Source organism: Polistes fuscatus, unplaced genomic scaffold, assembly GCF_010416935.1.
Source record: "Polistes fuscatus isolate 324 unplaced genomic scaffold, CU_Pfus_HIC Scaffold4, whole genome shotgun sequence".
NCBI classification, from domain to species: domain Eukaryota; kingdom Metazoa; phylum Arthropoda; class Insecta; order Hymenoptera; family Vespidae; genus Polistes; species Polistes fuscatus.
Genome location: NW_025113118.1, coordinates 1,047,367 through 1,064,937, shown reverse-complemented (window position 1 = coordinate 1,064,937; position 17,571 = coordinate 1,047,367). Strand labels below are relative to the sequence as shown.

The following is a 17,571-nucleotide window of genomic DNA, read 5'->3' as shown; positions in this document are numbered from 1 at the left end:
TCTTTACGCTTTACTACGACATCGTGAGGTCACGTACGCAATATCTGTATATTTTATACTAGCAAGCATAATTCTTCGCCAAGTGTCGTCTAATTTTTATTCCATCTTTTACATGCGACAACTGGCCCTAAAAATGCATCATACATGACATTTATTTATTCAAACTGTTGTTATCTTTAAAATTCTCATGATGGTTAATAAAAGATCAAATAAAAATATAAACGAAAAAATTAATTAATATACTCATTACAAATAGGGATGTAATACTTTTATATATTATTATAATTATTCGTTATAGGTATTTTCGAATTTAGTTACAATGGACTTGAAGTCCCCAAAATTCATGGTTGCCTCACGTTTGGTTTATTTTTACATAATTTTAACTTTACTGTGCGCAATAACGCGAATTACGTTAATAATAAATTATTTTATATTATTTATTAAAGAATAAAGATTTATAAAATGTTTCGTTTTATTTAATATTGCAAGAATATTTAATATGTTTAAATATTCATTTCATATACTATATTTATAATACATATATTGTAATTATTTTATGATGAATGTTTTCTTCTCTCTCTCTCTCTCTCTGTCTCTCTCACTGGATTTATTTTATTAATTGAATATATCTTTTATGCACCTCTCACCCTCTTCGTTGATCTTTTTCATATAATTCGTTGCATAATTACAAACATATATGAAAATATATTTGCATTATTGTGAGATTGTTTTTTTAATTGGCAAAAGATCATATACACATAATGCACAATTGTTTAATACAACATCACAAAGCATCGTTCTTTCACATTCCAGTCACTTTCGTTTTTTTACTTTTACGTTTAGTTCAAAGCAAAGTCTAACAGCAGTGTCCCTTATTCTGCAATGGAGGTTGAAAGCTTCGTACAGTGGTATAGACAAATACAGATAGTCTAGTAGTGCAACCAGCTCTATTGTCAGACTAACGATGGTCTCTTCCAAAGAGAAACGGAGCAATCGTTCGGTCGAAATACGCAGTTAAATCGAAAACCAATGTGTCAGATAATTAGAATTTATCTTAAATAGCTAAATTTCCTCTAATTAAATTTTCTTTCAAATATCTTATTTAATCTAAAAAAATAATATAAATTTTTCTTTAATTTTATTTCTTATCATTTCATTTTATTATTTTATTGAATATATATAACTCGGATGAATTAATTGTAAGAACGAAATGAAAAACATTACTATGTTTTAAGAAATAGAAATGTATTAATATACTTTTCGGAGATCAGGAATTGACCTCAGACAAAAATACAAGTAATCGACTAAAACTACGCTTCACTCTTGTTTGAAATAAGTTAATAATATACGTATTTTTTTTATTGGCGAAAAGGATTACATCTACTAACTCAATAAATGAAAAAAGAAAAAGCGAACATATCTTTTTTGCGTCTATGTTTCATAGGGTTCAACTTCTGACCACATTATATGCATATAAATAATATAAATGCATCGTACATGTACATCGGGGCGTTTCAATGAAGCAAAGAGGATTGCATCGTTCAAGTGGTAGTTATAATCGTGCAAACGCAAACCGAATATACCCCAATAAAGTAGAAAAAGCAGCTAATGAAAGTTAATGCATACAACTTCTCACACACAAAAAAAAGGAAAAAGAATATAGAAAACTATAAAAAATCATATTTCAATTAAAAAAGACGCGAAAATTTATCCAAGATTTTAAGCGATTGTGAATAATCGTTCCATTTGTACGGTCTGCCAAAACATTGGAATGAGAGTTAACGCGCATTTAATGATTCGTCGAAAGAACTATGGAAGAAAGTAGCGAGGCGTAAAGGTCGAGTTACACCGTGAAAGGAAAACGCTTGAATACGGTTTAACCCGAGGAGAAACAAGGGCTAGAAAGAAGAGAAGGTAGAATAGAATGAGTATGAGAAGGGAGGGGATGACAGAGAGAGAGCAAGAGACAGAGAGACAGAGAAACAGAGAGAGAGAGAGAGAGAAAGAGAGCTGCCTGCGTAACATACACGAAAAGCACTCACGGGGGTGATAGGCGTAATATTCTCGTGCGAGAGCGTGGACCGGAGAACCGAGCCGCAGAGAGAGAGAAAGAAAGAGAGAGAGAGAGAGAGAAAGAGAGGAGGTAGTGTGGAGAGGGGCTTCCTGGTCGATATTAACCGTGAGACACCCACCCACCATCCACACGTATACTCGCATAGGTAGATGCTACGCAGAAGTAAAAAGAGAGAGTGAGAGGAAGAGAGAAGAGAGATAGGCACGTGCGGTTGTACGCGCTTGCCCTCGCACACGGTGGCCGATGTACAGATATCGCGTAACTCGATGATTAGCAGCGACGACAAACCACCCTCTCTCCAGCACCACTTCCACCACCACCGCCCACGTTGTCGGAGAAGTCTCTTTCCCTTTCCCTCTCCCTCTCCCTCTCTCGCTCTCTCTCTCTCTCTCTTTCGGTACGTACTCCACTCTGGTATACCACTCCCACTCAAAGCTGAGCGAGCGGCTGCACACGCTCCCGTGTGCCAAAAGGGTGCGCCGTTCGACGCCTTTGACCCACGGACACGCGCGCTCTCGTGTCGCGCAAGATCGATCGATCGCAACGCGGAGGCGATGACTGCGCACGGACCATCCGAACTTTTCGTTATCGCGCATTCTTTCGAATTTAAGATTACGGTCCTCTGTCTTTTATAACGATTTATATTAGATTAGACGATATGAGAATAAATAACATTTGTGTTGCTCTTTTTGTTGTTATTTATTTGTTCTTTTTTTAATACTTCAGCATTACCATCGTTGATTTATGTTGGATTTTAACTTGTCTACTAAAGTAGTATTACGAACGTGCACCTCCTACATGTAAATACTTATATTTTGAATTTTGCGCACAAGTAGTTTACGTCAGGTCTTTTTTTGGTTGTTTATCTTTAAATATCTTTCTACTTTTATTCGGTTCTCTGTAAATTTTGAAGAAAAATGCGAATATTCGCGTAAGTACAAAAATGTTATTATTACTTTCTATTCTTTTCTTATAAACGGCAGAGTTAAGAAATTAACAATGCTGAAAATGATGAAACATTCACTTGAATTTTATTTGTTTTCGTAAAGATTTTTATACGCGAACCAACGAATTCACGTGAATAACAATTATTATCAATTTAACATAGAAACATCGATCGCAAAGAGATCACTCTTCAGATATAGAGTTTAATCGGAGAGCTTTGAAACGATATTGTTCGAGCCGAATCGAATTTCGCGTACGCTCAAACAGAACGGATAAAGTGGGACTGATAACCATAGACACCTTGTTGGTTCGCAAGATAGATAATAGTTTCTAGATGAATATCGTATTGATTCAAATATTGAAACATATATCGCATTAAATGAAACGATCGATCGAGATTTAAATTATTTAAGATTCGTTCACGATCGATAAAATTATCGAGAGGGATGATATCGTTCCAAATATTTGTCTAAAGGTAAGAAAGATATAATATTTCAGTAATAGTAAACAAAAATTACTACAATTCCATGCAAAATCTTTGTGTCTTCGTTTACGTCACGTTTGTTCAATATTTTCTCTGTTCAACTTATCTTCTCCCTCTCTCTCTCTCTCTCTCTCTCACTCACTCATATCACGTCGCTTCTCTTGTGGCACCCCTCGTATCTCATTTCCCATACGTAGGTCTACTCTCACGCTCGACGAGAGTTTATACGAGAATGAATGGTTGCACCGTCACTGATCGATATAGTTAACTAGACAGTATTTGTTAAGCTAGTTTGAGAAAGATTCAGTCGTACTGACTGGCGAATATACTTATATACTCTCTCTCTCTCTTATCGGCTTATTCTACGTAAATACACATATCTACATATATTATTTCATATAATGCTGTTGTTCCGTTAATATTTTTACATATTCTTAGAATCCTTCCGTTAAAACGCTCGAAAATGTTGACACATTAATTAATTCTTATATTGATTAGATCATCCTATACACTTACGACCTAGTTCTTTAGTTTATTTTTTATACAAAAAAAGAAAATGAAAGACTCAATAAATACTCCTGTTTAATAAAAATTAATCGTAGCATTTAAATTAAATTAATTTTTAAGAGCTAAATCCAAGGACATTAAATTTCTCGAATAATTTTTTATTCCAAAGAGAATTTTGGGAGAAACACATTTATTGAAAAATAAAACTGCGATAAATTTAATCCACGAGCATATAACGTTCGCTTCGGCCGTTACCCTTTAAAAATACATTCTCGTACATAGGGTAGTTGCTACCGGTTGTCGATCGTATTGTCGGAACACGTCGAGTGACGCGTTCGCTTCAAAGAACCGTCGTGCGTTGTCGACGGTTTATCATGGTGCCTGAACGCTTGTACGCTCGACTTGGTTTAACTAGACTCGACTCGACTCAACTCAGCGCCCTTTAAAAATGTCACTAAAATTTCATTTTATCGTGTTATCGTTCGATTCAGAAAGCTGCGAACCCAGTCTTTCATTACATTTGTATACGACGATATCAATGAAGTACCAACCTACGTTTTTTTATCGTGCTCGCGAAAAGCTTCTATTAATTCGACACATATTTTCGCCATATAAAATGTAATTTTGATTCATCTTGTTTGCTATAATAAACTTTTGTATTAATTCTTAGAGAGGAGTATCAGAACTACTTTATCTTCATAAATCATATTTACACACAAAAAAATGATAGAAAAGGGTGGTTATCTTATAGAATTATACAAAAGAGACATTTAATTATGATACTTTCGATAGAATGACTATCATCGTATAGCAAACGTCGTTGCGATAACGTTCATCGTTATCAAAAGGTCGATCGATATGTTCTCTCAGAGAGGAACTTTAGTTGGAGTGAGAAAGATAGAATACTGATGTAAGAGAGTCTGATATGCTACCGACGTGGTAGTAGAACAAGAGAGAGAGAGAGAGAGAGAGAGAAAGAGAAAGACTAAGCGACGCGAAAAGAATTTAGCGGAGGTTTATGCAACGAAGGCAACCCTTTGAAAAATTCTTTCGGGATAGCTTGGAGAAAACGGGAAAGCCGAAAGAGAAAAAGAACGAGGAGAAAGATAGATAGAAAGAGAGAGAGAGAGAGAGAAAAAGAGAGAGAGAGAGGGAAAAAGAAGGAGAGAGAAGCGAAGAGTGGCTACTGGCTGCGGCTCCCCGATATCGATTTTCGATAGCGGCATTTAGTGCTCTGTATATTCTGTCTGCCTCCCATACGTGTCTGATACGGGGGGGACGTATACGTATCCGTGGTAGGTATGGCGCTGTGATACGCGAGGAGAAGAGGGTTAGAGAGACGGGAGTACGAGAACGAAGAGAGAGAATGGTAGAGGAAGAGGGCGGTAGGAGGGTTAGAGAACTCTGAGCTGCAAATTGCACTAGAGCTACCTACAAGGTGTTACAAAAGGAACCAGCCGAAAAACCGACGAACCAAAATGTTTCGTCGCGGTGACAGATTTTTTTCATAATCGTTATTGCATTTTGCCCTTTTATTTAAAATCCTAAAAGAATTTTAATACAAAAGCCGATCGACAAAAGTTCATAATCTATTTTGATCGCAATTGCTACACATGTAATTGTAGGTATCTATCTCGATAAATAAACTTCTAATCAAAAGATTATTTGATTACGAACTGGCAAGTGACACCACTAACGTTTTGATTTCATCCCCCTGTTAATCGTTACCGCGATCATCCCTTTATCCCTTTAGGTTAGTAATTAGCATCTCGGAGGGCAACGTGGTTAAAGGGGTAAAATAGCAAACACTGATTGATACATCGTTTGAACTCTCCTCTTCATTCCCGTGTAAATCCGTTCCATTTGTACGTACAACGAACATCAATGCGCTCAGAATGGTCGAATCGGTGAATAACGGTACTAGAAGAGTATACATTTTGTAAGAGCGTTTCTTGGTAATCTCTGACTCTCTTATGACATAAATTCTAATTGCAAATAACGATTGTAATGAAAATGATTACAAAGAAATATTCCGTGCTTCGTCATGAAAAAAAGATCTAATATAAGAAGTATCTTTCCCGTTGGAAAAAGATTCGAAATATCTATCCTTACGAGTACGTTTCATCAAATTCAAAAGATAAGTCCTCGATGAAAGAACGACTCTATCTTCCAGGAGTTTCAATACGAAAAAAAATAAAGTCTAGATCGATCAGTAAAGGTAGAGGGTAATAGTGGGTGGTTGTGCAAGCTAGATTCTGGCTAGGTCGTATCGGATGAAATTCGAGGAGGATCGAAGGGTGCACTCCATGGAAGCTCGAAAACGTTGATCCAGCTTATATGAGTTGAGCGTGTCAGTATTACGTACACTTTCAGCTCAATCGTCGATGCTTCGATTCTATACAACGAACGGGGTATAATTAGGCGAAATGCAATGGAAGAGGCGTTGCTAAATTTCTTGTTAATCAAATCCTCTTTGAATTTGACTCGACGAACCTATCCGCTGAACGCTGACACACTACTCAACCCTCACTACCTACCACTCCTCCCTCACCCCCTTTCACTCTTTTCTAACGTGCTCGCGCGTGTAATAATTATTACCAGCGGTCGTCTCTGCTTACACCCTCGTTGCGCTATTTTTACTTAACTCACATCCACCCCCACCATCCGTTTCGTTTCACAAGCAAAGGAAGGAAAGAGAAAGAAGATGGTAGAGAGGATGGTAAAGGAAAGGAAGGAGGGATGGCAGAAGGTGAAAGCCCCTAAGGCAAAGCTCGCTGCTTGTTTTCTAAGCACTAACCCAAGCAGCTTCGGTACTAGAAGCTGCCAGAGCCTCCGCCTTCTTTTCGAGAAGTTCACGATTATGAGTATGAAACCATCGACCTACTCCTTGCTTCTCTCTCTCTTTTTCCCTTCTTTATTTTTACCTAGCCTGATCCTGTCACCCTCTCTTTTTCCTCCCTACGTTCTACGATACGGTATTTCGATGCGACGAACGAGCTTGGCCTACTTTCAAAACCACCCTATGGAACAATAACACCGATCAAGATCGATTTTCAGAGAGGTCTTCGTACTACGTGCTACGCCTAAAATTCTCGAGTATCACACATTTTACGTTGAAAACGAGTCGAATTATATAAAAAAAGAAAAAAAGAAAGAAGGGAGACAACAAAAAATATGAGAACATTCTCGAAGATAAGGATGAAGAGGGGGCGTAGACGGTACATTGAGTGCAGTTGGTAATCAATGCCGCCCATCAATTAATAAAACCATCCTTCGTCGAGCCGATTCGCGAAACAATACACTGGAGAGCGATCAATCCCTGAAACTGCTTTCACTTAAGACTCGACGTCTGGCGCGGGCACTAGATCGAAGACAAAAGGTCGGATAAAGCATAATTCCAAAAGCAATACCACGATTAATTATACCTGGGTGGTTCCAACTGTACGTTTAATTAATGATCGGTTTTTAAGGAATACTAAAATTAATAAGGTTACCTTGGTACCAGTATTTGCAAATTACGAGAAATTAATAACATTTATTTTCTCTTTTAAAGAATAATTCAAAAAATATGTTTTTTCATAAGAATAGTAAAAACAATCGAATGGGGGCAGAGCGGAGGAGGGGCCTTTCCAACGTTATGTTATGAACGATAAATGAAATAATTAATTGTGACCTTAAATAGAGATTATTTACTTCTTTAGATTTCTATCAACAATGGAAAGCGATTTATCATTTAAAAAAAAATTCTTGAAAAAAAGAAATTGATCACATTTTTGATCCAAGGAACATGACCAAAGATCAAACTGTATGTCCATTTAATTTCATTTCTATTTAATTGTATTCAACAAAGCGATGGAGAAGTGTTTGTAGAATGGAGTCGAGCAAACACTCGTTTTCATCTTTCACTGTTAAATCGTCAAGAGCTTTCGTTCTATCCAGCTTTCGTAGTTCGTTCCTAAAACCGCTGCTGCTGCTGCTGCTGCTGTTGCTGTTGCTGTTGGTGTTACTACTACTATCATGGGCTGATGCCGTCGCCGTGACGGGTGTACGGTAACGATCGTCGACATTAAGGATGGAGGACGGTATAAATGTGTGAGTGTATATGTAAGAGAGAGGAAGAGAGAAAGAACGAGTAGAAGGGAAGGAGGAAAAGAGGGAAACGAAAGTAACGGAAAGTGAGAAAGAGAGGAGGGGAAAGAGCGTGGCTCGGTACATAGGCGTGTCTGCCTGAGACCTCCTCGACGAGGGAATGTTAATTAATTAGCGTTGAGGCATCGATCACGCCGTTACTTTGTACCGCACTGCGTTGTCTACGTCGACGCTGCCTTCTACCGGTGCTTTCCAATATGACGAGGTTGCTCGAGTGGTGTACAGTTAACCGTAGCAAATACCTGTAGTTATACACCGGGTGTCTACTTTCCTGCAGAAAAAACACTTAAACTTGGAGGGTCTTGTTGACCACGTTCAAAACGAGCTCGCTTAGTTTTGCTCTCTTAACAAAAATATCATTGCTATATTATATTTGCGATCATATTGATGATACCATCATGAAATTTTTACGTAGAATCGTATGGTTCTATTTCTATGTCTTCAAGATATAGATTTTTTCTTTAATTTGTCATAGTTAATAATAATTATATATGGACAAATTATAATGTCCGTAAACGTTAAATATCGTTTCGATGCTAGGAGATTGAAAAACAGACGATGTAGAATAAGAGTAGTCTTCCTATCCTCAAGAGACCTCATCATTGCGCTATCGGAGCCAACGAGTGCCAATCCTTCAGAAAGTCAATAACTTCGGCCAAAATCTGATCTTTTAAGTTACTAAGTTTATAATCTCGTTGAGTTTTTAATCTTTCTGTCAGGTCGATTCAAATCTTTAATGCATTGTTTCGATTTTAATAATTTATCGAAAACAGATGTTTGTTTCGAAACAATTTCGAACAATTTTGTGATTTTTAATAAGAGGACTTTTATAATTCAAAAAATATGAAAAATATTCCTAATCAGAGAATAGAAAATCATTTTTATAAATTATTGATTCCATTAGCTTTCTATGAAATAAGTGTCTGCTAAAAATATGAGAATAACATCGATATACGTTGAAGTTAAGTATATCGGAAGTACTTCCCCGATGAAGTACATTATCCTAGTGTAACGGGAAGATCATGTTATCCGGAACGATACGAGGAACGACGATGGTCACGACGAGTCACCTTTGACCTAGATTAGAAACATCGCTTTGTCGGAGGGAGAGCAGCGAGTCGGCTATATGATGAAGAGCGATATTCTGAATTATGCGAGTGAAGTTGCTTATTAACGAGACTCGAGGATCGAGTTCACCTTTTAATTGGTGAGACGTTTCGTGCTTGAAAAGGGGCTAGAACATATTTTTCCTGTCTTATTATTTTTCTATTTCGAAGATATTAGAACATATTTAATTTTTCTAAATAAGTATTATAATTTTAGAATGAGTCTGCCTCGAAAAAATATGTCGGATGGTATGTGTATAATTTGATAAAAGAAAAATAAAGAGAAATTCAGTCGATATTTTGGTTAAACATAATAATGAAAATTTGATTACTGACCTCTTTTGCATCATTATAATACAGTTAAACTTTGAAAGTTTTCAATAATCGAATGAAATGTACAAAAATAAGAAATAATATGTCGATTTTTGTTAGTATTTTCATTATTGGTAGGAAGTAAAAATTTCGTAACATTTCTAGCTAAACTATTAAAATCTGGCTTATCGTAGTGGAAGCATCGATTTCATAAATAAATGTTTATTTAAGAAAAAGAGAGGGAAGTAATATGAAACGGACGGAGATTCGGGGGTTGGAAGGGAAGAAAGTAAGATAGTATTCATCGTTGGTAGGAGTGACTTAAACGCGGCTGTTCGTGCTGTTTAGCTATAGCAGTGAGTGGAGAATCGTGCATTCTCAGAGATACGACTAGGGTGAGAGAGATAGGGAAACTGAGGGAGGATGCGCCAGAGTGGAAGAATAAAGAATTATACTACGTGCTCGGGGTGCCAACTTCTCGGGGTTGGTTTATGGAACAATCGTGGAGAAGTGGGCCTCGTTAGAAGCCACCGTATTCGGGGCTATATCCGTTGCTAGTTCTAGGGGTAACTTTAGAGAAACCTGTTAATGGCTACTGCTTTTCTGATATACCCGCCATTTTACTCGACCGCCTTTCGAGATTCTTCAAGAATACGATATCTCGTTAAGTGTTTCCGTTTCGCTTGAAATCCTCGATCGAGCTTCTTGACTTAAAGTATGCACTTTGCGAATTATAATATAATCGAATAAACCTTCTAATCCTAATCATTTTATAAAATAAAATACATTTTCCTTCGAAGAAATTATTTTCCTTAATCCGTATCAGACATAATAGTAAATACATATTTTTATTATTTTCCAATAGTATAAAAAAGGATATATAAATGAATAGTATAAAATGCAATATTTTCTTTCATTGATAATATTTTTGTAATTATGATAATGAATACTTAAATGTAAAATTACGAAATAAAGAGTCATATCTAATATTGCATATAAGCAAGATATTAAACTTTGCTATACAATTAATAACACGGTCGACAGTTAAGTCCCTTTTTTTAACAGCTAGCTGTTAAAAGCTTCGTTCAGTATCCGACATGCACAAAGACATTTTTTCTTATTGAATACACCATATTTTTTAGTCTGACGAGGCAAGGAACTTTTTTAAAATTTCAACTTGCGCGGCTTAAAAAGCTTTTCCGGTCTAGCGTTTGCAAGCATTGTTTCGCTTTGAAAAAATTACATCTTTTTGTTGTGAAGGTGAATTTTTTTAATGACTGATATCTTAAAACAAATTTATGCATGATTAAAAAGGGTATAAATTAAATATAAATTAAATTTCTATGGAAGAGGAAAGAAACATTTTTTGCTACATAACGTTCTATACAGATTAAAATGAAGTTCTTCTTTTCATCACGTAATTTCTACTAATTATATGAGAAATAAACTTGTAAGGAGTAAAAGCAAAAAGGAAATTTTCTAGAATTGTTAGATCTGTTCATAAAAATTTGTTCACTCCATCGAATAATTAAATTGGTGATGGTTGATCTACCAGCAATAAATCCGTGCTGTTGAAAAATAATAGTATTCTTGAATAAGAACGATAGATTTTTACTGATTAAATCTTCAAAGATCTTAGGAATACAAATAAGTCGAAAATTATATATAGAGGAGGATATACCATTCTTTGAAATGGGTTTAACAAGACATGTTTTCCATAATGTAGAAAAGATGCCATCTCTCTGACATAGATTTATTAAATATTAACCATAAGACTCTGGATATGAGAAAGTTACAGGATTTTAGGAAAACAGGAGGAATACTATCAAAACCTGGACAGCAGTTATTCCTAAGATTATTGATACTAGAGAAAATATCACCAATATTAAAAGAAATACTAGAGACGTGGACGTTAGATTGAGAAGAGATATAGTTACAGAGTATTTTTTATAGTTACGAAGTTACAGAGGCTAGAAGAAGAGTCATTAGACGAGTATACAGCTTCAAAGATTTCAGCAAGAGCATTAGAAATAGATAAATTATCTCTCAGCGAGATGCCATTATATGTATAGAAGTCGGAGACAGACTCCAGAAAGATTTAATGTTATTAGGAATAGTCATTTCAGTTCTCAAGATGTACTCGCCATAGCATTTCTTAGTCAAAAAGACTTGTAGTTTTAAAGCGTGTATGAAGCAATTTTTTTTGTTTTATTAACATAATGAGTTGGCTAAAAAACCAGGTTGGAAAACGAGATTTGAATGATCGTTGCGAAGGAACAAACTGATCAATGATATGATTTAGATGATAATATAGAAAAAGAACAGTTATGTCTTATTCGTTTGATATCATAAAAAGTTAAGTAAATAATTTGGATGGGTATAACAGGGAGGAAATATTTCGAACAAATAAATCGTAAAATATCTTAATTAATGTTCTAGAAATAAATCAGCCGCGATATATTTTCGGATGGATAGTGCGTGAATGACGATGTTGGCGAGTTGTACTTGGAAATGTGTACGAGACTAACTAACCAGCGTTGAATGTACGCACTCTAAAGAAGAAAGAAAGAGAGAAGAAGAGAGTATGGTGGCTGTTAGAAGTATTTCGTTCGCGGCAGCTACCCCGGTATTTTAGTAGTTCGCCGAAACGAAGAGCTATTTTCACCTCTCAAGATCGCACACGCCATACGATAGCTTCTCTCTAATATAATGTGTTTCGACTATGTTAGTCGAGCATCGGCACGTATCGTAAATCTGATTGGCCACTTCATCCTTATGTTTCTTTCTATAGAATATGTCGTTCTAACGTATATATGCTTACGTGTGGTTAACTATTTCGTAATATCCTGACACTCTAGGTTATAAGAAGATTTACATTTAAAAGCTAATTGATAATCTACTCAAAATAATTAAATGAACTTCTTATTCTTCTTCTTCTTCGATGGTTTCTTCGTTGTGTCAAAATCTAATGTAAGTGTTTTCGAAGTACACGATGGGAAAATATTTGAATTCTTGCCAAACAAAACTTCTTCACAGTTCGGTATACACATGTATACCGAACGATGAAACGAAAATGCCACTCCGAATTTGAAGCAACGTGTATAGAGCTAATTTCAAAGTAACGACTTGAAACTAATGAAATATTTTCAAAGTATACTTTTTTTTAAGCAACGAATCAAAACAAAATTATATTACTATATTACCACTTAAATAATCTGATAATATTTAAACAATATATGAGAACTTGTACTTGTGCTTATCTTTAGTAAAACCGAGTAAGTAAGAAAGTCGAAGTAAATGATTTGAGGTTGAATGGTTGCTTCTCTTGGAGAACTTTTTTAAAACTCAAACTTGTCCGGATCGAAAGTTGAAGTTTTATCAATTGGAAAACTATTTAACGCTATTCATTTTCTGGTTTCGGACCATCGGAATCAAATTAGATTTCAACCGTTCGCGAAAAAAAGATTTCAAAAAACAACTAACAATTAAATTAACTACTTCAGATCATATTTATATTAATTTTGAATAAGTATAATATATAAAATAAAATAACATATACGAATAGAAGATTTGTTTTCATATTCATATAGTATAATACATTAAAAGAGATAGGTAATACATTGCATGAATAATCCAGAAAAAGTCAAATATTTCGTATTTTTGTGTTAGAGTAAATGTCAGTTGCAGAGAAGTACGTTTACGGACATTGCAATATGAAGAGAAAATGAGGTCGACCACTCGGTAAAATAGGTAGGTTAGAGAAGATGGATACCAACCGACTATCCAACAGCATCTATGATCCATGTTGGTTGGACTAAGTTAGTTCTTTTCATTGTAAAACAAGTTTTATGAGAGCGCACGACAGGAGATAAAGAGTACATAAACGAATAGAAGATTACGTAATTCATTACACTGGAAAATACGGCATCCTTCAATGAGTTAAATTTGAGATATAGGTATTACAAAACCAAATAAAACCCAAATAAAACTTTTGAAATATGAACATGAAATTCGATAAAAGTTCATCAATTAATTAAGTCCACTTTAGAAATAAGTCATTCGAAACAGATCGATGGAAAACTCGCGGAAACTCATAGGCATGACTCGCTAATGACTGTAATGTAAGCGTCGAGTAAAATCAACGTAATCATGGAAATTGGAAATAGCCGAGAAAAGTATCTACGCGTTTCTACCGCTAATATAACAGCATTTGTATCCTAAAGATGGACGCAACGAAGGAACTCCAGTTTCCAGTCGGAGACAAAGATTTAGAGTTATGCTTGGAGATGGAGATGGAGTTGAAATTGAAGTTCGAGTTAGAGTTGAAGTTAGAGTAAGAATTCGAGCTAGAGTTGAAGTTAGAATAAAGAAAATGTGCAGAACTTCATACAAACGTAATTGAAAAATTCCATTTCTATAAAAAGTTATTGGGGGGCAACACTTTTCGCGAATGGTGATTGCATAAGGTACTCCTTGCATTTGTGTTTTATATAAAAAGAAATAGATAGAAAAAGAATCCTTGCAGAGAGGGAAATTGTTCGAAGAGACATTTTAAGAGAAAAGGGAACCAAACAAAAAAAGAAGCAAACAAAAAATATCATTGCAGAGTGTGTATGAAGACGAAAAAGAAGGGCTGGAGGGGAGGGATGCGCTTGTCCTCGTTTAGCGATCGTAACACGAGGACGATAGAAGTTTCGCGATGGCGAGGACCGCAATTCAGCGATGTCGGCATTTTAATTGAAAGCGTCACCGTACGAAACGAGGAGCGTGATCTCCTATCTTTTGGGATCTCTGATATCGTTCACCCACGAAACATTTCGATCGGAACGTTTAGTAAGCTAATGCGATTGAATCCAAGGGGAGAGAGAGCGAGAGAGAGAAAGAATAAAGAAAAAAAAAAGTATTAAATCGCACGGTCATCGGTTAATTTAAATACAGTCATTGGATAGAATTATCTCATACATTTCTCCCAAAATTAGAGAGAAAGAAAGAGATTAAAGAGAGCGCTATGGGAAATTTGTTTCAAAAAAATTCTCCGAGAGGGCAATGACTCGGAATCGGTTAAAAAGCTTGCCATCGTTAAGAATGGCGTCCGCAGCCGCGCGAAATATTTAAAAGCGTTGGAAGAAAAAAAAGAAATAAAAGTAGAAGTAGAAGAAGAAGAAAAACGTAGAGAAGAGGCAAGCTCGCGAGAAGAGAGCGTGAAAATTTCAGCTTCGCTTGGTGAAAGAAGAGAAAGAAGAAAAAGAGAGAAGGAAAGAGAAGGAAAGAGAAAGAGAGAGAAAGAGAGAGAGGGGGGAGTGTGTACATGGGGCGGTCGATTAGAGAGGGGCTCTGACGGTGCTGGTCTACCGAACTCGTTTAAAATACATCTGGGAGACGGTACTTTCAGGAAGGAATGACTCTACTCTCAGGATAGAATGGCTCTCGGTATATGACTGCGAGATGAGCGAGGAGGCGAAATAGAGTGCGATGAGAAGGGAGGAGCACGAAAGGGTACGAGAAGCGTGGGCGTTTGCGAGAATGAACGCGAAGGAGAGGTGGATGAACGGCTAGATAGAGATAGATAGTTAGATAAAGGAAAATGAGAGACAGACAGACAGACAGAAAGAGAGAGAGAGAGAGAGAGAGAGAGAGAGAGGGAGAGAGAGAGAGAGAAGGAAAGATGAAGAGAGACCGGATGTAAAGGGAGACGCATTGTTTACAGTAATGAAGGCGTAAATAAGTGATGAGTCGAGCGGCGCATCGATCTCACTGCAGGCTCCGGCTTCTACTTGGCACGGCACTGCGCTCACCGAGAATCTTCCTACGCTCTTTCTCGCTCTTTCTCGCTCTTTCTCTCTCATCGACGTTCCAACAGTCTATGGCATGGAGGGTGAAGTAGTCTCTCTTGCCCGGCTGCTTTCGGATTAATAATCATTTTCCTAGCGTCGCTCTGAGTAATGTCGCCGCGTGTATCTTCCCTCGGGATTTAAATGCCTTTAGATATCCATCCGCGTGAGATCTCAACGAATATATGCTCTCTTTCTTTCTCTCTCGTACTAACTCTTTCTTTCTCTTTCTATATATATACATATTCTTTTCTTCTCTCTCTCTCTTTCTCTCTTTTTAATTTTCGGTTGTAACTATAGCTAAAAAGATTCGGCGAGATAGGATTTTAGTGAAATACGTCTCACGTTCGATATTACAAAACAAAAAGAATGTATAAATTTGAATTGTATAAGAAAAATAAAAGTCCATCTGAATTCTGTTGGAACTCAGTAGTAAAGATGGATTAAAGTCAGCCAGAAAGGAAAAAGCTACAACTTGGACAGATGATTATTAATCCTCTTTCATCGTTAAATACGATTAATAAATTTTCCGGCTTTCCGAGTTACATTTCTTTCTTAGTTTTTTTTTTTCATTTCATTTATAATATATTGATATATTCTTTTTTTAAATAGAAAAGCAACGATCGATAATACCTGTCACCTCATTTTTAGCAAAGTTCAATCTTTTGTTCGGAAAAGTACATAATAAATCGACTGGAAGCCTACTTAAAAAGACTCCCAAAGTGATTAGACGATCTTTATACGGATTTAATCCATCCCCCGACGTTCAAATCGTTTCTAAGGGCAACGCACCGAAGCGTTCGACGTTTAACCCAAACGAAGAATTTAATTGTAAGAAACTTTTCATACATTATTCAAGAAAGCGATTAGAACTTTTCGAAGAAAGTTGAAAACGAGAAGTTAAATACTCTAATTTCATCTAACAATAAAACTCGATTACAGAATTGTAAATTTGATAAAAATGTATGCGTATGTTTTATAAACATATACGAAAGAGAGATAGAAAACTATATACAGTTATGAATGTAATATAAAATAACCTATCTACAATATACATTTATAAAAGTTAAAATATATAAGTAAAATAATCATGTCTGTGACTATAAATACTCGATAAGTTTATTTAAATTTTCTCTTAGAATATTGATGAAAAATTGTAAAGAATTTTTGGTATGAGTCAATGCACGTGTAAATCAGAGAGAAAAATATCGCAAAGCTATAGAAGGATAGAAGGATTTATATAACAGAAGAAGAAGAAAATCGACATTGAATCGGACTTACGTCAAACTGAAAAGGAATAGAAGGGGGGAAGAAAAGACCTCCGCTATAATCGGGAGCATCTCATCGTCGTTCACCACGCCTAATTATCATCTCCGCGCGTTTTTACTTACTCACGTATATAGTTTAATATGCACGTACTTACGTATGTAGAGAAGCGCGTGAAAAGCGAATAGGTACTAAGTTTCATACGCATAAACGAGAAACTCAATGAGGCCTTCTCCCTTTCCACTACCCCCTTTTCCTCGAGAGCCATCCTTTTCTTTGACTCGATTCTTTTTCTCGCCAACGCATGTCCGTTCGCCTTTTCTACGACACTTCTCTTCTCACCAAACATGTATGCGAGAGCTATTGCACAATACGAGAGTATCAAACGTAATTGCGTGTACGCCTTAGATACGATATTCGTTCATGTCTTATCTTGTACTTAATATTGTTATATTCTATCTAATAGTTTCCTTAAAATTAATAATAAATTAGTAATTTCTCTTAGAATCATTCCCTTAAATGTATAAATTATTGGTTATCTATATCGGGATACAAAGAAACAATTCATATAAAATGATTTATATAGTTACACATATTTATACATTATTATATTATATATTTATATTGCTATTATTATAATATATATAATATAATATATATCCTAATAGAAATTCATTTGATAAAACATTTTTAAATGATGTCACATATGTAATATCGAGATTTCTTCTATGATATTCTTAATTTTTTCACTTGTTGACTAACTATATTACAGAACGTAAACATATATATATATATCGTGCATATGGTAAAAATTTGTATTCAATTTGTAAAAAAAACATAATCGGTAGCTTATGCAATAAGGGATACATTAGTAGACAGGAAATAAAGACGATGAAA

At 35.7% G+C, this 17,571-nt stretch overlaps 1 protein-coding gene across 15 annotated transcripts in view; it reads right to left on the bottom strand.

The window, feature by feature from the left end:
• The window catches only part of LOC122521253 (neurogenic protein mastermind-like), a 161,768-nt gene that overhangs the window by 15,603 nt on the left and 128,594 nt on the right, over positions 1 to 17,571 (bottom strand). The gene's annotated exons all lie outside the window — the stretch shown is intronic.